We start from the raw sequence: 21,439 nt of genomic DNA, 5'->3' as shown, positions 1-21,439 counted from the left end.
AAGGGCATCTCTTTTAGGCCAGGGTAGAGCCTTTACTTCCATGGTTGTGACTTGATCTTCATTAGAACATCGTATTAGACTAGGGCCCTCCCTCTAGATCTCTCTTTCATAAAACCCAAAACAAAATGAAGAGAGAGATCACAAGAATGTGAGTGAGTCGAAATAACTTGAGGACCTCTTCTATTTATACTAAAACGTTGAGCACATCAAGGGTTTATTTGGTTGATGGTTGACCTTTATGAATTGTCCCATAACACAAATAAATTCATATATCCATGAATACTTATCAGAATCAGATGATCTATAGATCAATCCTACACCTCTCGATGAGAGGGATCCAAGAAAAATATTAGCTGCTATTAATAAAATGACCCACATGGAGTTTGGCCCTAGTTGCCAACTTTAACACTCCCTCTCAACTAGGGAGAACTCCATTCATTGATCCATCTGTTTGACTGTACTATCTCTGCCACCAATGCCCTGCATTGTTATGCTTTTCTGAGCTCTGCTCTTCTCCACTCCACTCTGTTGAGCTCTACTCTTCTCTACTATGCTAAACCATTAAGAAGAATAATTGCTCGAGAAAGTCTCATACCATTCTCTACTGACCCGAAGTCAGTTTTATTGATCCCAAATCAATATCACAAGAGAGTGTCTCAAAGCACTCACACTGATCCCAGATCAATGGAGGTCATCGTATCATGGGGAGTGCGGTAGATTAAAATATGCATCCATTAATAGTACTACTAATGGTCCCTAACCCCATTTCCCTACTCATTGATCAGATGAGAGGTACTTCCCATGAGTCCCAAACTGCATGGGTCGAATGTCTCGATAGGAGGACTAATCATCCAATCCTACTGGAGAAATAATAATCCAGGATCACAGGAGAATGAATCATCCTGTCCCGAAGTCACCTCGGGCTATCACAGGGGAAGGCTAACCTATTCACCCTGTACACATCACACCATTAGGGGAGGGTGAGTCACCCTATCATCATGTGTTGCAAAAGTAAGTACCCCAAGCCCCCCAGAGCTCCTAGAGGTAAATGCATGCAACATGCAGGACACTTATACGAAGGTCTCTCAACGACTCCAAGTCGTTCAAGAAAGTCACAGATTTGACCTTTCCCTGGGGCTTTGACAAAATGTCTGCAACCTGTACATAAGTCTCAATGCACTGTAGCCTCCTCGCTCATCAACTTACCATATCCCAGATAAGGTAGTATCTGATGTCTATCTATTGGAGCAATCATCGAATACGAGATTCCTCAACAATTGAATCCCCCCCTAGTTGTCATATAGGATCACTGTGGTATTCATCATGTGTACAAACAACTCAATGAAGAGCTTCCACAACTAGGCAGCTACACACGAGATCATACTCGTGGCTATGTATTCGGTCTTGGTGGTGCTTCTAGAAACCAACTTCTGCTTCCTACTCATCCATAATATCAAAGTAGAACCCAAAAGAACTAGTACTGAGAAGTGCTCTAGTGATCCTCCACACTGCGAGCCCTGTCAGCATTTGAATAATCATGCAACTTCATATTTATGGCAGTGTATCTCAATCCATGAGAGATTGTGCCTAGAAGATATCTCAAAATATTCTTAGCACTAATTTAGTGAGGCTCAAGCAAATATGAGCTCACCATGCTAGATGCAAAACATATATTTGGAAAGAAGTTCTCAGCAAAAGCATAGGGGACCTAAATTTGTTTCTGAGAAGAATTTTCATCTTCCCCATTAAACCTAGGTAGAAAATATAAGTATTCCTGGGGTATAGCACTTAGGGGCTGAGGTAAATCAAGAGGTGCATACTTATTTAGCAAAAATCTTAGAAGATCCATTTGAATGAGTGGAGGGGGATTAAAATTTGCATGAGTAATTGTGGTCAAGACCATAGTGGTTGGAGGGGAAGAACGTTATGTCAGGATCTTAGGAGCCAATCTTGAATAATGAGAAACAATGGGCTAAGAACTTGGAGGAGGAAGTTGCAAAGGTTGGTGAGATGATAGCATAGTCAGGTGGAGTTTTCTCTTTCCACAATTTCCTGAAAATTAATTTTTCAGGGTCAGATATAAATGGAGCTTTCTGCTGAGAGGTGTCTAAGCGAGTATGAGGCCTTTTAAAAGCCAGTCTGATGAATGATAATGAGGGGGGTGTGGAGTCACCAAAGTGGTGTGAATGAAATTAGAACATACTTTTCTCACCTATACAAAGGGTTCTCAACTTTTCTTATCCCCGGGGAAAAATCCTTAATACATTCCTTGGAAACAACACCCAAAGATGTTGTTTCTCCCAGAGACAACCTTAGATTTCTTACAAGACCAGTTCTTGGGTACATCTAGATTGGTGTGTCTCAAATGATTCTAAAACTAGAGGAGACATCACCCATGTTCTATATACATATATAAGAGTCAAGAGTTGGCTCTTTCATCCAAAGATACAAGTAAGGTATTTCAGTATTTCTACACATACACAGTTCCCAGAAATATAACATAAAATAGTGGAGGCCAAGCACTTAAAAGGATTGCAGTTTAATCATATTTGTAGAATAAATGAGATAAGACAAAGAGAAGAGATAACTCAAAATATAGAGCTCAAAGCACCAAGAATTCTATATTAAAAACATAGACCTTGAAACCATGAGATTTGCTATAATTTTCTGAGTTACAAGTAGATATAATGGACATAAAAGAAATTGGATGCTATGATTCATGTAGTGCAGTTTAAAGATATAATTTCAACCCATCCAATAGGCATGTGCATTAAAATCTCAATGTAAATAAATTTGTAGGAAAGTATGAAATATTTTGGCATCTACTGTTGCATGAATTCAGAGAAGAAAATAGACAAAATGGATGAAAACAGGAAATAACACACTGTGATACTTAAAAGGGGGAATCACCACTACTCTTGTGATATTCTGTAAGATCTATGTAACTAGGTGATATAGTCTCACAAAATAATCAACCTTTCTTTATAGATTTTAGAACCTTTATTTAGTGTTGCTACCCCGTATTTATAAGAAGAGGGCGTGCATTATCAATCATGATATAGTACAAAATATCCCTGCGATGAGTCTCAGCTATCAGATCAACATTTTGTCTCGGCTAGGGAAGGCTCTGTGCCCAAAAAACATCACAAATATAGTAATTTCCTCATATAGGAAAGCACATCACAATATCACAAAACAAATGAAACATTAATGCAATATCTTCGCGCCCCTCCCTGTAATTACTTCGGCTTCAGGATGCATCTAGTTCACAGTATGGTCTCCTATGTTACTCAACTAACTCTTGTCATTTCTGCCTTTAGTGCCTTTGGCATGAACCTTGGAAGCGGGTCACCAAGAGCCATTTCCGAGTCTACCCATACTTGGTTTCAGATGCTCCCTCTTCTTGATTTACTGCTACAGCTTCTTTCGGCACCGACCCTATCATTTTTGCCTTTAAAATCCTACTGAATACAATCGTCACATTGATCTACCTATTTTTGAATGCTCAGTCTTTTGTATGTAGTTTTATAGCTACTTTCAGCGCCAACCCTATCATTTCTACCTTTAAAGTCCTATTGAACACATCTGGTGCCCTGATCTAGCCTGGGGTTGCGTATTACAATGTAATAGAGAATACTCTCGGGCACGGGCTTCTTACCTCTAAAACAGATGAAACAGGTGCATATTTGATTTCCCCCTTAGCCAACTTTATTAGAGCCCCTTTTGTATTTTTCCTCATATGACTAGGGGCTGGAACCAAGGGCTTAGCCCTTCGGGCACTAATACCTTTAGACCTGTGTTTGTGCTAGGTCTCTATACTACTAGTGTAACCCCTTATTGTTATTAGTGCAGCCCCCTTATTGTATTATTATACTGATACAGTCCCCATGTTGTTATTATTGTACCCCCTAGAAGCCCACTATTATTATTGTTGTGCCCCCAATATTATTGTTATGTAGGCTTTGATTGTATTGGGACCCCTTAGACTCCTATATATAGAAAGGAGGTCTTGTCTTTTGTATCATCCAAGAATTGTTCATTTGTGTAATGTAAAGGAGGTTTCCCCCTCGAAGAAGCTGATTTTGAAGTCGTTGATCTATATTTTCTATATTTTTGTAAGTTGGTTTCATAAAATTTGGTATCAGAGCTTTGGATTCTAGGGTTTCTCTACTCCAAACGGATCCTGTCCCGCTATATTTTTAGAGATATGATATGTAGAAGTTAGGGTTTTTGCAAGTGTTAGGTTCCTATACCAATAGGTTTCATTTTTCATGATTGACTGTAGAAGAGCCAAATATGTTCATCCTTGCATGCTACAAAGGTTCCATATTTTGTAAACAAGTGGAGAAAATTAAAAAATCAAAAAAGGGTATGCCCTAAAAGAAAAATCAAAGGGAAAAAAGAGTAAATTGGTCAGAAAAATGATGAAAATGAACCCCAAACCAAAATACCAAGAAAGTATGCTAGTTTAAATGCCACTACTGTTTATTGTTGTAGAACTTCATTGTGTACAGGTGGTTGATTCTACATACAGTTGATGAATAGCCAGACAGTCCAATCCTGGCTAGATCATGTTTGAATTTACTTGTCTTTAGAATAGAGAATAATGATATGTCCAAATAGTTCAAGCTTGGTAGATGTGTGAATAGGTAGAGAAGCAAAGGTGCCCAACTGATTAATATGAGCCCTTGGAAGAGATAAGGGTAGATTTAGATAGGAGGGCATTCAAAAGAAAAAGAGGAAAATCAGGGTTTGCTAGTCCAAATGCACCCAATCAAAAGGAAGAAAAATGCTAGGTGTATCATGCTGGGTAGGCAGTTTGAGGTTGCAGAAGCAAGTTTGTGATCATTTTTGTCTTATCAAGAAAGACTTATCTCATCAATGACACAAATACCATGGAAAAGTAACTACAGGACAGTGGAAGCATGACTAATTTCCCCTATCATTCCCCCAGTTTTTATTTGCTAACATCCTCTCAAGGACCTTGGGATCTGCCCAATAGTTCTATTTCACTTCATTTTATGAGAAATGCTAAGTTGAACTCTGAGTTTACTTAGTGAAAAGAAGCCACATTTCTTCTGTAAAAGATCTTACCATTTTTTGATTTCCCTTAAAACCTAAGTTATTACCTTATCAACTTAGCGTTTCCTATCCATAAAATCATATTGACACTAACTCTATTATTTAGCTCCTTTATCATTCCCCACCCCTGTTTTACTAGAAACTATATAAAAAACCCAAAAAATACTTAAAATATCCCTACCCCTGGAAACTATAGCCATACAGCACAGTTCGGGAATTATTGGCCACTTGGGACCTTAATAATAGCCCTTCCGCGTATAAACCATCGGGGTTTGTTTAACACCAGGTTAAATAAAAAACCACATTGAACCCGCCCACATAAACCATACGTTAAAACCCTAGCGCGCATGTATATAAAGGGATTAGTTTAACGTTCGGTTAGACTAATAACCGTAGCCACTTGTTCACACCACATAAATCAACCCATAACCAAAGTTTTACACCCTCCGAAACATTATTTAATGTTTAAATAATGTGCGGGTCCCGCATTAGTAAAGCCCCGCTGCTTGTATCACATGTCCACTGTCTGATCCCGCGCCGTAGATCCAACGGCTGGCGGCAATATCGGAGCCCCTGATCTGCCGGGAGTTAGCGTCCGGGGGATGGGCGGTATTGCTGTCATACCCCTGCCACGTGTCGGCTTCCCGGCGTGATCGGAGCCCCCTCCTACAAAACCACCATTGGCCAAAGGCAGTGCAGGGAAAACCGCTTACCACCCGCCGCCTGCCCCCTAACATCAAGACCACGTCACCCGATGACGTCGCGTCCATGTCGCCTGCCACTGCTCTGCACTAGCTCCACATCATCTGCTGATATCACCACCCCACCACTGTGTCATCCACCACATCATCCGACACGTAAGTTGCCACGTCATCCTCTGTACCCGCTACACGACAAAAGTATGTCATGATGATGTCATCGCAAAAAAGCACCAAAAAGCGCTAAAATGCCCAAATTTTGTTAAAGTCGTGAAAACGGTGGTTTTTTGTTTATTTTTATTTGTGCGCCTGCGAAGAACGTACATGCAGCTTACGACCAATTTGCCTCTAGAAATCCAATTAGCCACCCAGACGAGTTCATCCTGCGAACTTGGCCCCCCAGCTCAGTGTTGTACCTACAAATTGTACCAGTCGGCTCTGAAATAGGTATTTACTCATTGTTCACCCGTAAACCCTATTTTTCGAAATTTCTCCATTTGAAATCGATTGAGAAACTAGAATTTGAAGTAAAATGCACTCCTGCCTATGAATCACCACCTTTTAATTCACTATGTGAGCCATTATGCAAAAGAAACCTGCAAACTGTGCCCTCCTCTGCAAATCGGCCAATAAACCAAACTCCGAGCCCATTTCCGCGAGCAAAGTCTCCAAAACTGCCCATGCATTAAGTTAATTTGTCAAAATCTCCGGCAAAAGAGCACCATTTCCTCTGTTTACCCAGCCACTAAATTTAACCCTACAGACTTTATCCTTCTCCCCTGAATTCGGCCTAGTAAGACCATTTCTATATCAAAGCTTAGTTTGCAAATTCCCTGGGAAAGGCTTTAGAGCTAGTATTCTATTGTCCGTTGTTGCACAAACCCGAGTTCCAAATTAAAAACACATAGAATTTAAAGATTGCCACTCCAGCAGCCTTGAATATCACTCCTCTCAATGCACCCCACAAGGAATTAGAAGCACTACATTTGGCTAATAGGGACTACTTAATCCAAGACTTGGTTGGTGACAGAAGCCAGCTGCATAAATTCTATGAGCTGAGGAACAGTTACTTGAACAACAGTGATATTTATGGGATATGGGAATCAAATTTTCCCATATACTTCCTCCCCTCTGTCAATATCTTCCCTGAGATAATTCGCCTCTGCTGTGAAAACTATGAGCCAACTCAAAGGGCAGTCAACTCTCCATCTGGGAGCATCCTCTTTCATATAACTCCTGGATCCATCAATCAAATGCTAAACTTCAAGCAAACTCAGCTTCTGGTCCCTCTTTCTATGAAATTCCTGCTTGATGAAGGTCCCAAACTCTCCAGCTCAAAGATAGCCCGAATTGCCCATGTATTCATGAGAACAGACCACCAGCCTACAGGGCTACCTCCTTTTCTCTATGTGCATTTCAATGAAGTGGGTAAATTACTTGTTGAAATGATATCTTATGTTCTGGGTTTCAAGACATATGAACATGTTGATGAAACTATACTGGTCTTGCTGTCTGCATTTAGCCCAGGACATCCCCCTGCTGTCAAATACAATTATTCCAAATTCATTGCTAATAAGATACATGACCAACTTTTTAAACTGGATAGGGAGGGAGTATTCAAATATTCATCCTACATCTATCATTTCTTCCTGTATTATCAGCCAGACTATTTCCAAGGCCCCATCAAAAGATTGGACTCCAAAGGAGAAGAGAGGTCTGTGATTTTCTGGACCTCAGTCTTTCATGAAGTTCGTAGCTCTCCCTACTCTTACTGTGAGTTCATTGACTTGTTTGTCTATCGAGTCTCTTCTCTCCTGATGAGAACTCCTCTTGCTAGGTTATCCTATGACATGCAGAAAATATTGCAGCTTTCAAAAAACTATAAAATAGGTGTCTGGCACTTTTACCAGAATCACACTGTCATTAGGATATATGGCTACACACTCTGTCCCTACAGGCTGCCAAGATATGTGCCAATGAGACTATTTGCCTTGGAATATTACAGGCAATTTATCAACTCAGATTGAACTCATTTTCATAGCACCAAGAAAAAGGCTTAGTTGAAATTCAAAGAGCAACTAGGCCCCTTTGTCATGAACAAAATGGAAGGATGGCAAGATGCTGATAAAATATTGGGGGAGAAACTTAGATTAAAAAGAATCTTTTGGTGGGTACCCTATGACCCATATGGCTTCATCAATGTAAGGAAAATAAAATATAGGTTGTCAGCCTATGAACAATGCAAAATCCCACAGATAGAACAATATGCCAACCAAGATGAGTGGGTGGAAGGGACACTAGTTGAAGAATTCACCCAAGAAGAAATAATGGAGAAAAATGTGAAAGATTTGGAAAAGACTCTTAACTTGGATTCTTTTGGGCAAGTGTCGTTCAAACTGCCACAACAAGCCGGAGAAGGCACATCAACTGGTGCAGCTTCAGAAGCTGCCCAAGAAAGGACTACACCAGCAGCAGGTACAACAAAGGGTAAGGAGGTAGTGGATATAGATCAAGAAACAATGACAGACCATCCAACTACCTCAAAGGAATAGAGTCAAGGGCAAACCCCTCCACTGCAGATAGAGGCACCACAGGTTCCAGCTTTACAAACTCCTCTTTATGAGGAAAGAGGCAAGAAACGGGACAGGGAAGAGACAACACCTGCAAGTGGGTCAACACAATAGCCAGAGGCCAAAAGGCAGAGAATAACTCCTCAAATTGAGGAGGAAATTAGTGAAGGAATCATAGAGAGTCCAAGGAGGGAAAGGGAAACTAGGTAGCAAATAGCCACCAGCTCTCACAAACAAGAAACAGAGAGGCAACATGGTATAGAAGTGTCATCCTCAAGGCAACAGGGCACACAACCATCTGGTATTAAGGGAACTTTCATGGAAATCAAGCCCCAAAATGAGTTAATGAGAATACAGTTGTATGATCAATTTCTCAAGACAACACCCTCCAAATAGCAAAGATTAATGGCAGCTTAAGACATTAAGGAGGAGAAAATGATCTTAAGTCATTTCAAGCCTAAGGTACCACAGCCACAGACAGCTGCAGACTACATAAAGACAAACTTAGAGGTCCTCGCCAAGGACATACACCCGATGGACGAAATTGAGCTACACAAGAAAATAGGTGAAATGGTCTATGCTACTCTAGCAGACAAGACAATGCTAGCCCACCAATTGAAGGAATCATTGAAAAATACATCTACTCAATTGGATTTGGAGAGGATGTCCTCCTTGGCCAAAGACAACAAAATAAAGACATTGGAGGAAATTATTATGGAACTAGGGCATGATCCTAAGGATGCCAAGGGCATCAAAGCCCTCATAAGAAAAAAGGAAGAAGATATTGCTGCACTTAGAAAGCAACTAAGGCTACCTGCAACCATGCACCTTCAAACCACAGAACTTGTACAAGAAAAAGAAGGAGAAGATACAATGTATTTGCTAATGAGGATGAATCAAAGGATAATTCAAATGGAGAAAGAATTGGAGAAAGCATTACAAGGCAAGCAGGGAGAGTTGACCTCCCAGCCACCTATAACAGCTCCAACAGTCCCCACTGCCCTACCCACAGTAGCAACAGTAGTTCCTCCTATCATTCCAGCGTCAACAACAGGTACATCAACCACGGATGCTACAACAGCAACAGCAACAACAGCACCAAAATCTAGCCTGAGTATGGAAGAAATTATGAAAGCAGTCAAAGAGCTAGAAGTTCAAATGTCAGAGTTGGAAGAGGCCAAAGAGAAGTTGGCCAAGCTAGAAGTAAGCTATGACAAGTCCAAGATAATATTGGATGAGAAAACAAGGGAAATAAAGGCCTTAGACAATAAAATAAAGTCCTTAGAAAAGGAGCTTACTCTAGATAAAACTCTAGCTGAAATCATGAAAATTTTGTGGGCCAAAATTGGCCAATCTATCACTAACCAATGGCAATCAATTCAGACTATACATGAGCAAATAGAATTGATAGGCCAAGCTCAATTTGAGACTCAAAAGGCTAGAGAATCATTGGGGAAATATGCCTGAGCAAGCCAATAGAATGATTCAATTTTTGAACACTCATACTAAAGAGCAGTTGGCATCTCTTGATATCAGGAACTGGACAGATATCATTTTGATAGTGAAGAAGGTGTTGACCCTGAGAAATTTTGTATAGACTTTAGAAAGAAAGTGCCAAGAAATGCAGGCAGAAATAAATGCCTTCAAACTAAAGTTTGCAACATTGTAGAGCAAAGGATTACCCAGCTTTTTAACCAGCAGTGGAAGACTGCTAAAACATGAACATTATGCCAACAGGGTAAATAATTATGTTTCCAATCAAATTACAGCATCCTCAAGCACCTCAGAAGAAAGAGGGCCTCCCTCTGGACAGAGTCTTTATGACAAATTAGAAAATCTGTTCTACATTGAACATGAGATAAATCACCTTTTTGAGGTTCAGCCCAACTTCTATAGATACACTGAAGCTGATGAAATGCTCATAAAAATACAAAGGCATCAATTGCCTACAAAAGACTGGTGGCAAGGAATGTTGGAGGTTTTACCTAGGTAATTTTTTTTCTATTTCCTTTTTTGGTCAGCTGCAGGTCAGCAACTTCGATGGCACGGGCCACCTATCAAAGAGTAAAAACAACAGAAAGAAGAAGTCAAATTATGACTGCAGCTCATTAACGAAAACCCAAGCACTGATGACAAGGCCAGGATAGCAACATAGCAAGAAATCAAGGCAGCAAACGCAGGAAACGCAGAGTAAAGACACAGCCACCAGCCTACTCACTCAGTCCAAAAGTCAAATATCTCTGACAAATCAAACAGCCAACACATCAACATTTATTGTGGCATTTATTTCTCTCATTTACTTCTTCTGAAGAGTTGGTGAATGAAGTTATTGAATGATAACTTATCTACAAGATATTTTGTGTCTCATTTTTGTATAAATACCTCCCCATAATATGTATTTGGGGTTGGTGATTTTCTCTCTAGACTACGCTGTAAATTCTAAGACTATTTGATACAAAGGCTGTTGAAGTTCATTGTTGCTGGATCGTCTGAATATGGATTTGATGTTCTGGAACCTGCTACAGAATTCCTGTGTCTTTCTGTAGATCAATAAGTTTCTCTAACCTGCGTTTATGTTTCCTATGTTTACAAATTTCATATATGTTTCATAGTCTTAGTAACAGAGAAAAATAATAGCCCAGAATTTGTTTAAATACACTCTATGTTCAATCTCTGCTATTAATTATGTTTTCTTCAGAATTAGTCATAAATAGGAATTCTTAGCTGCTCCTGTTTTCACTAATTCTTTCATTTTGAATACTACTTAGGAATTCTTAATTGCTCCTTGGTAATATTCAAGCACCTTCCCTCTGCCAGCATGATCAAGGATTCTTGACTGCCCTTCATCCACTGGCTTACATTCCACCAATTTCCAGATTTCAAAATTGTTCCAAGATCAACTATCTTGCTCTGTAGCATTGCCCTTTATCTAAGAAAAACACTCTCAGCAGTTCATCTTCATTGACCCCATTTGCCCAATGGAATAATCTGTTTAGACTTGCATCCCAGCTCTATTTGATATCACCATCCAACAAACTTAAAACCAAACTCTGTGCATCATAACTAGCCTAAAATACTTCAAAACAAAGCTAAATTACAAAGAGAGAGCCCTTTCTAGTTGCAGATTGGCTAGAATATGTAGCTAAAAGACTGGTTAGTGGTTACCTCGATTGTATTCCCCCATTAGAGCTTTACTGGGGAACAACCTGAGTGATAACATCATTGGCGACTCCACTAGGGAACTGAATGATTGTTTGTTACTGCTGTCTATTTTCTAAAGCTACAAATGGAGCCTGAAGTGAGCCAGGTAGCCTTTGAAACTGTTCTTGCTGTGCATTTATAGAAGTAAATAAACGCTGCTTCAGTCAATCTCCAGTCTAGTTTTAGGTCTTAAACAGCTGTCCCAAAGATTTGATCAATATCCTTGTTTCAACATATTCAAAGGAAAGCCCAAAACATCCTATTTTGCATAAGAGCTTCCTTCAAAAAATTCTTAAAAACTGTGATCTGTAAAACATTTCCTGAAAATACCAAAAAAAAATTTAGAAGCTGGCTCCAAAGAAGAAAACTCGGTACACCAAGTCAAATCCTGATCCAGATCCTCCAGCTGTTTTTGAAAATCCTAACTTGATCTCTAAGGACCTTAGAAAACGAGAAACTCAAGAAAATTCTGCTGATTTAAACCTTGAAACAGTTCAACAGAACTATATCCAAACTCCTTCTAAAGCGTCAGTCTGTCCTCACATTAATGTTGCTTCTGCTAGTTCTTCATCCACCTCTTAAAGCACCTTCTCCACTCCCCCATCCACTGTACATATTTCCACTACTGTCCCTGCTGTTCCAGCTGCCTTATTTCTTCCTGTCATCCCATTTATCCCTGTAAATATGGCAAACCGTTATGCTCCTCTGCAGTTTCCTGGAAATCCAAGGGCTATGCCTCAGGATTATCAGAGCAAAATCACATATTTTGATGGGACTAGCTCCTATACATCCCAGCGACACACTAAGAAAATGCAAGATTATTTTGAGAATTATGAAATTGATGATGATGATGTGAGAATGAAGATCTTTGTCCAAAGTCTAACGGGTGATGTAAGGATTTGGTTTAGAGCACTTGCTGTAAATTCTATAGCTAATCCAGATGCCCTTTATCAATCCTTTCTAAACAGATGGGAAAAGAAAAAAGACCCTTTGCATATTTTAACAGAATATGAAAACTTGAAAAGAGGCCCCCAAGAAACCGTCCAAGACTATTGTGCCAGGTTCAATAATGTCTATAATGCTATCCCTCAGAACCTTAGACCTCCACCTGACTTAGCCTTAATCAAATTCCCTGATGGATTTGACCCTGACATGGCATATCAGCTGAGGGAAAGAGCCCCTCCAAGCTTAGCAGACATGCAGAATATAGCTATTAGTGTGGAGGCAAACCTGATTGCTAAACGAAATTGGGCAAGAGCTGAAAGAAGAACAACTTTCAATGAAGAGCCTTCAGCATTTGAGCAAAAACTTGATGCAATCATCAATGGTATGGATAGGCTAGGTGATGGGGTGGAAACCATTGAAAGAAAATCTTATTGGGAGGGTCAATCAAGTAACACCACTAGGAATCCAAACTTTAGAAAAAATTCAAATCCTAACACCGGGAAGGCTGGCCCTGATTAGAATATCAGACCTCCATTTCAAGAGAACTATGCCGAAGCCTCAACCTCTAGTGAGCCTATAGAGGACACCCAAATCAACCTACTGGGCTTAAACAGTGAACAACAAATCTTATTAACGCAAGATGACCAAGAAGCTCATAATTTTAATCAATTTCAAACCAAATCCGGTGAGTCATTTGATTTCAGGGAAGGGTATGATGCAGCGGTCTATGAGGTGCATAAGCAATACAAATTAAGAAGCAGAACCATAGATGTGCATGAACATGCCAAGTTGAAAGATACCAAGCAGCCAAAGAAAACAAACGATAAAGTTGCCCTGACAGAACTCCCTACAAGAACAGATCCTAACCCAAAGGAAGCCACTGTGCAAGATATATCAGATGAACAACCCTCAAAGAATCAGCCATACACATCCATTCCCTCAAAAGAAAATCTAAAATGCCCTCCTAAAAATAGTTTCAAAACAGATTTACCTCAAAACAGCACTAATAATGAAGAGAAGGTCACTGAAAATTCATCTGAAAAGGAAAGGTTTGATGTCCACAATACAAGAATGCAAGTAGAAAGACCTTTCAACCTAGAAATTGAAATAGGCAAGCTGAAAATAGCCATTCCTCTGTTTTAATTGGCTAAACATGAAGTATATAGGGAACAAATCAACAGGTCACTCCAAATACCAGAGAATAGGGATGCAGTCAATGTTTTAGATGACCAACTAGAACTCATTTTTGGTCCTGAAGTCAATGGTAAAACAGTAGATGGAGGCATTCCTCCATTCTATGTAAGTTTAAATATTCATGACAAAGTGTTGCATAATGCAATGTTTGATTCAGGGGCTTCCCATAACCTAATGCCTAAATCTGTGATAGAAAAGCTAGACCTAGATATCACAAGGCCGTACAAAGACTTGTTCTCATTTGATTCTAGCCAGGTTAGGTGCCTAGGCCTAATTAAAGACCTTTGTGTATCTTTAGTACAATATCCAGCCAAAACAATCTTGATGGATGTGGTGGTAGCTGATATTCCACCAAAGTATGGTATGCTTTTGTGCAGATCTTGGGGTGAAAAACTCCAAGGGTCTTTGCAACTAAACATGTCCTAGGCCACTATTTCGGTCTTTGGCCAGCCAAAGAGATTGTACCGGGAAACACTAATGAAATATGTGGTTAGCAGTCAAGAGAAACCCCAAAACTTCCCCATCTATTCTATGCATTCCGATATGGATTCATTCATCTTATACAATGCTGAGATGTGTCCCAAAACTATTGTTAAACCTCTACAAACAACACAAACAGAAAGCATAAATGAACAATCTAGTGCCCAAGATCAAAAAATTATTGATGTGATTGATGCAACCAATGAACAAGACATAGCATATGAGCTACAAAATCCAAATCTTCCCACTGAGCAAATCTCCAAAACTCCTAAGATTAGTCATAACCAAGAAACCTTATGGTACTTAGAATTTGATGGGTCGGTGAACAAATTAGGAGCAGGGGCATGGGTTTGGATACACAACACGCAAAATGACCATGCTGAAGGTCATGCATATAGGCTGAATTTTAGGTGCACAAATAATATGGCCGAGTATGAAACCCTATTGTTAGGTCTCAAACTGATTATAGGTCTAGGGGCAACCAAGGTTTCAATTCTAGGAGACTCAGATTTAATTATACAACAAATGAAGGGAAGCTTTGTTACCAATGATCTTAGGTTAAGAGCTTACAGAGGGGCAGCCATTGAAATACTTAGCACCTTCTCAAAATCTCAGCTCACCAAGATCCCAAGAAAGCACAATTTACATGCACATAGTTTGGCAACTTTTGCCATCACTTGCAAGCTCCCATTTGAGCCCAACCACCACTTCACTGCTGAAATTAAACACAGGCCTGCTGTCCCAGATAATGTAAAAAATTAGCAAGTGTTTGAAAATGATACACAAATAAATAATTTCCTGAATTTGAAAGAGGAATTCTCAAGTATAAACATTGACAGAAGCACCGTTGATGATCAATAGTAAATAGACAAAAGTGAGCAAAGTATATCAGCTGAAACAAGAAATTTAATTCTACATCCAACAACCTTCGACTGTAAAAATTTACAAGAACTAAAGAAAATGGACCTGGATGAAATGGCTGAAGGAGAATCCGAAGTAATTGAACTAAAGGATAATTTTCTGCCCACGGGCTTAACTTTTTTGCAGGATATATTTGATTCAAATGATATTCCAAGAAAGCCAAAAATGCAACCACTGAATGCAGAAATTGAGGACTGCAACATTGGAACCACAGAAAATCCCAAAATGGTAAAATAGTCCAAAGCATTACCTTCTGATCAGAAGCTGAAATACATTGAGTTGTTTAAGGAGTTCCAAGATGTCTTTGCTTGGAGTTATGAGGACCTCAAGTCCTATGATACCTCTATCATCCAACATACTATACCTTTGAAAGAGAATCAAAAAACTTTTAAACAAAAGCTTAGAAGGGTGAATCCCATCCTCCTTCCCCTAATTGAAAAGGAAGTTAAATGAATGTATGAAGCTGGAATCATTGCACCTATCAGGTTCTCGGATTGGATTTCAAATCTAGTGCCTACTAGAAAGAAAACGGGAGAGATAAGACTATGTGTTGACTTAAGAAATTTGAACAAAGTCTCTCTCAAGGACCACTACCCCTTACCAAAAATGGATCATATCCTACAAAGGGTAGTGGGGGCTTCTAGGGTCTCACCGTTAGATGGATTCTCAGGATTCAATCAGATTTTGGTTGACCCGGATGATCAAGACAAACTACCTTTACAACACCTTGGGGAACCTTCAAATATGTGAAAATGCCTTTTGGACTCATAAATGCAGGGTCCACATTTCAAAGAGCAATGGACATAGCCTTTGCAAAGGAGATCCATGATTTCTTAGTCATATACCTTGATGACCTCACTGCTTTTTCAAAATCAGACCAAGAACATTTAAAGCATTTGAGACAAGTCTTCCTAATTTGCAGGAAATATGACATATCGTTGAACCCAAAGAAATCACTGTTTGGCCTAGAAGAAGGCAAACTCCTAGGTCACATAATTGCAAAATATGGCATTAGAATTGATCCGGACAAAATACAAGCCATTCTCCAAGTGCCTCATCCAAGAAACATCAAAGAACTGCAAGCTTTTTTAGGAAAGATCAATTTCCTAAGGAGGTTCATTCCCAATTTGGCCGAGCTAATAAGATTGTTGAATAATATGTTGAAGAAAGATTATAAATTCAAATGGACAATGGAAGCTAAACAAGCCTTTGAGGATATCAAAACAGCTTTAACAAAAACACCAGTCCTCACAAGCCCCAAGTTTGATAGAGACTTCATGATTTTTTCCTTTCCATCTGCGCATACTATTGCTGTTGTCCTACTACAAAAGGATGACCAAGGATGTGAGAAGCCTATTGCTTTCTTTAGCAGAGCACTTAGAGATGCTCCACTCAAATATCAAATCATGGAGAAACAGGCCTATGCTCTTGTTAAGGCCATCAAGTATTTCAGAGTTTATATCTTGTACTCACATGTGATATCCTATGTTCCAAATGTTGTGGTTAAAGACTTTCTGACTCAAGAAGGAATTGAAGGTAAAAGGGGAAAATGGATAGCCAACATTCTAGAGTATGACATTGAAATCAAGCCGACAAAACTCATAAAAGGACAAGGGTTAGCCAAATTAATGACTGAAACCAATTTTCAAGCCCTTGACATCAATGAACTGGATAATGAACAGGAGATGGCGACTCCAAAGATCAATCAAGCCTTTTTACAATCACCTTGGTATGCTGACATATGCTATATATTGCTAAACCTGCAAGCTCCTCTAGGGTTATCCGGGACTAAAAAGAGATTCTTGAAAATGAAAGGATCAAAGTTTTGTATTATAGACAATGCTTTATTTTGGAAAAATCATGAAGGTATTTTTCTTAATTGCCTAATATAGGATGAAACTAACAAAATACTCAAGGAATTTCATGCAAGGGACTGTGGAGGACACTTGTATTGGAAATCAACAGCTGATAAAATCCTAAGGGCTTGATTTTATTGGCCCACACTCTTTGCTGATGCAAAAAAATATGTAACTTCTTGCCACAAGTGCCAAATTTTTGAAGGCAAGAAAAAGCTGTTGCCTTTGCCCCTCAAACCCATTTCAACTGAAAGGCCATTTCAACAATGGGGTTTAGACTTCATTGGAGAAATCCACCCTTCTTCCTTTGGCCAGCATAAGTGGATTTTGAAAGCTACAGACTATTTTACCAAGTGGATAGAAGCTGCCCCTTGCAGGAAAGCCAATGACTGAATCATCATGCAATTCTTAGAAACCAACATCTTGTCTAGATTTGGCTATCCGGAAAATATTATTACAGACAATGTAGCTGCCTTTAAATCCAAAAGAATGATCAATTTTTGCCACAAGTACCACATTACCTTGGGCCACTCCACAGCCTATTACCCTCAAGGTAATGGTCTAGCTGAGTCCTCCAACAAAAGCCTCATCAACATCATCAAAAAGGTCTTGGAGGAGAATAAAAAGAATTGGCATAAGAAGCTTGTAAATGCACTATGGGAAGACAAATTGACCACCAAAAGATCTATTGGAACAAGCCCATATGAATTGGTTTATGGCATGGAGGCAAGATTCCCTTCTTCTTTGGGAATCCCAGTGATAAATTTGCTACAAGAAATACAAGCAGAACCTAATGATATTCAAAGAAGGATAAATCAAACTATTCACTTGCGGCAGACTAGAGAGGAAGTATATCAGAGAAGTCAGGTTCTACAAGAGAAACTGAAAAAGATTTTTGAAAAAAGAACCAAAGCAAAGGATTTCTTCATTGGAGATAAAGTGTTAAAGTGGGATTCTAGAGGAGAGGATAAAGGGAAACATGGAAAATTTGATTTTCTTTGGAAAGGACCATTTGTTATTAAGACTGTACAGGGAAACAACACCTATTTTCTAAAAATCTTGGATGACACACAAGAAAATGAAGGGCCAGTAAATGGTCAAATGATGAAGCATTATTTTGACCAAATTTTTTGAAAAAATCGGCACTCTAGTTTGTACATAATAGTGTTTTCTTTCTGCAAATTTATTACAGCAATATGATAGGGAATGACATGTAGCAAATTTTGAGGAAAGGTGAGGAATTGTGACACCTAATGGTATGGCACTTTGAGTATATCACAAGAAGTTAGAAGCGGACTTTGGAACTGTAAAAATGATGGAAAATGTTCAGACAGAGTAAGCCAAACAGAGCTGCAACTAAGTGAATGAATTCATGAGAAACATTCAAATTTTGTAGAAGCGCCATTTTAGTGTACAGCAAAGAAGGAATTTCAGATTACATCAAGAGGTGAAAATAAGGCCAACTGACCTGCTGTTCTTGGCTTTTCACCAGGAAAAGCCATCCCCAAGTGGAGCCACTGTTAGGTTCCTATACCAATAGGTTTCATTTTTCATGATTGATTGTAGAAGAGCCAAATAATTCATCTTTGCATGCTGCAGAGGTTTCATATTTTGTAAACAAATGGAAAAAATAAAAAAATAAAAAAAGGGTATGCCCTAAAAGAAAAATCAAAGGGAAAAAAGAGTAAATTGGTCAGGAAAATGATGAAAATGAACCCCAAACCAAAACACCAAGAAAGTGTGCTAGTTTAAATGCGACTACTATTTATTGTTGCATAACTTCATTGTGTACAGGTGGTTGAATCTACATACAGTTGATGAATAGCCAGACAGTCCAATCCTGGCTAGATCATATTTGAATTTACTTGTCTTTAGAATAGAGAATAATGATCTGTCTAAACAGTTCAAGCTTGGCAGATGTGTGAATAGGTAGAGAAGCAAAGGAGCCCAACTGCTTAATCTGGGCCCTTGGAAGAGATAAGGGTAGATTTAGATAGGAGGGCATTCAAAAGAAAAAGAGGAAAATTAGGGTTTGCTAGTCCAAATGCACCCAATCAAAAGGAATAAAAAATGCTAGGTGTATTAGGCTGGGTAGGCAGTTTGAGGTTGCAGAAGCAAGTTTGTGATCATTTTTGTCTTATCAAGAAAGACTTATCTCATCAATGACACAAATACCATGGCAAAGTAACTGTAGGACAATGGAAGCATGACTAATTTCCCCTATCATTCCCCCAGAAATTATTTGCTAACATCCTCTCAAGGACCTTGGGATCTGCCCAATAGTTCTATTTCACTTCATTTTATGAGAAATGCTAAGTTGAACTCTGAGTTTACTTAGTGAAAAGAAGCCACATTTCTTGTGTAAAAGATCTTACCATTTTTTCATTCCCTCAAAACCTAAGTTATTACCTTATCAACTTAGTGTTTCCTATCCATAAAATCATATTGAAACTAACTCTATTATTTAGCTCCTTTATCATTCCCCACCCCTATTTTACTAGAAACTATATATAAAACCCAAAAAATACTTAAAATATCCCTACCCCTGGTAACTATATCCATACAGCACAGTTCGGGAATTATTGGCCACTTGGGACCTTAATAATAGCCCTCCTGCGTATAAACCGTCAGGTTTTGTTTAACACCAGGTTAAATAAATAACCGCATTGAACCCCCCCACATAAACCGTAAGTTAAAACCCTGGTGCGCATGTATATAAAGGGATTAGTTTAACATTCGGTTAGACTAATAACCAAAGCTACTTGTTCACACCACATAAATCAACCCATAACCAAAGTTTTACACCCTCCGAAACATTATTTAATGTTTAAATAATGTGCGGGTCCCGCGTTAGTAAAGCCCCGCTGCTTGTATCACCTGTCGACTGTCTGATCCCGCGCCGTAGATCCAAGGGCTGGCGGCAATATCTGAGCCCCTGATCTGCCGGGAGTTAGCGCCCATGGGATGGGCGGTATTGTTGCCGCACCCCTGCCATGCGTCGGCTTCCCAGCATGATCGGATCCCCCTCCTGGATAACCACCATTGGCCAAAGGCGATGTGGGGAAAACTGCTTACCACCGGCCGCCTGCCCCTGACATCAAGACCACGTCACCCGATGATGTTGCATCCATGTCGCCCACCACTGCTCTGCACCAGCGCCACATCATCTACTGATATCACCACCCCACCACCGTGTCATCCACCACCTCATCCCACACATCAGCTGCCACGTCATCCTTGTTATAGACATTTTTGTGCCTCGCAGAATGGAGCATGAAATGTCGATAATTACAGGGATCAAAAGTCCCTAAACATGTTGTTCTTACCCCTAGAGGAACAAGGTCAGCAAACCACAGCACTTCCTATCAGTTCTCCACCTGAAAACACTCAAAAACAGGCTATTTTTGGATCATGTCAGCTGCTCCACTGAGCATCTACGCTGAATGTCAACTGCTCCTCCTTGTACCTGCGCTGAAAGTCAAAACCAATGAAGGCTACCTGCGCTGGGCGAGATTGGCCAAGTGGCACAGTCATTCTGCAAGGTGTCAACTGCCCAGGAAGCTTCCAAACTGACACTTGGTTCAAGGAATTCGCCCTGTGATGAGTAAGAGGTACTTGATCTCCATCTGTAAGCAAGGATCTCCAAGTGGACTTAAGAACTGAAGATTAACTGAAGAGGGAAAGGACACAAGGCAGCTTTATGTCAGTCTCAAGCTGACTCATCCTTTCTTCTTCTATCCTATATATAGAGCTCTTCTATGAGGTCTAAGGAGGCTGGAATTTTGTGCAAAGCAAGGAAGTGCTGTTGGTTTACAGTTAGAGTTATTGGGTGATTGCTTTTATAGAGGTGAAGAGGAGATTTCTTGCTGCTGGGGAGGTGCTGCTGGATTGGAGCCATTGATGGTTGTAACCTTCTCAGAACCTTTTACTTCTATCAATAAAGCTTTGAATGTTCTCCTATATACTTGTATTGCATTGATGTATTGTATTTACTTGTATATATGATTCACTCTAATCCATGCATCAGTTATGAGTACATGTTTCTTGTAGTTTCCCTCTCTTGTTTGTGCAGGATCTTTGTGTAGCTGGGCCGGCAAGAGAACAAGGAGCTGGAAGCAAGGGACGAAGAGAGAAGACAAGATCGACAAAAGCGAAGGATATCGGTTGGTCAATCTTTTCTTCCTTCTCTGTACTTTCATAAAGGAAAATATCAAAGCTTTACTTTCAGTTGTTGCTAAGGAACTATCACCCTTAGAGTAGGGATAGGGTCATTCCGAGTCGGATACTTTTCCCCACAACAAACTGGTGACTCCGCTGGGGATCGTATCCGTTTGATTGTATTTGTAGTATCTTTGCTATTCATTTCCTGAAGAAAAGAGTACCAAATCGAAAAGCTTTTGACTATATCAAAAGCGAAGTAGAGGGGCTACTACTCTTGCTCATTTTCTGAGCAGATTCATGATTTGAAGAGCTGATCTACAAAAGACTCTTG

The sequence above is a fragment of the Pinus tabuliformis genome, chromosome Q (genome assembly GCF_031772625.1).
Source record: "Pinus tabuliformis cultivar Carrire ecotype Pingquan chromosome Q, CPIR1, whole genome shotgun sequence".
Taxonomy (NCBI): domain Eukaryota; kingdom Viridiplantae; phylum Streptophyta; class Pinopsida; order Pinales; family Pinaceae; genus Pinus; species Pinus tabuliformis.
The sequence above is the reverse complement of the archived record's forward strand: the minus strand, read 5'-3'. Positions refer to the sequence as shown.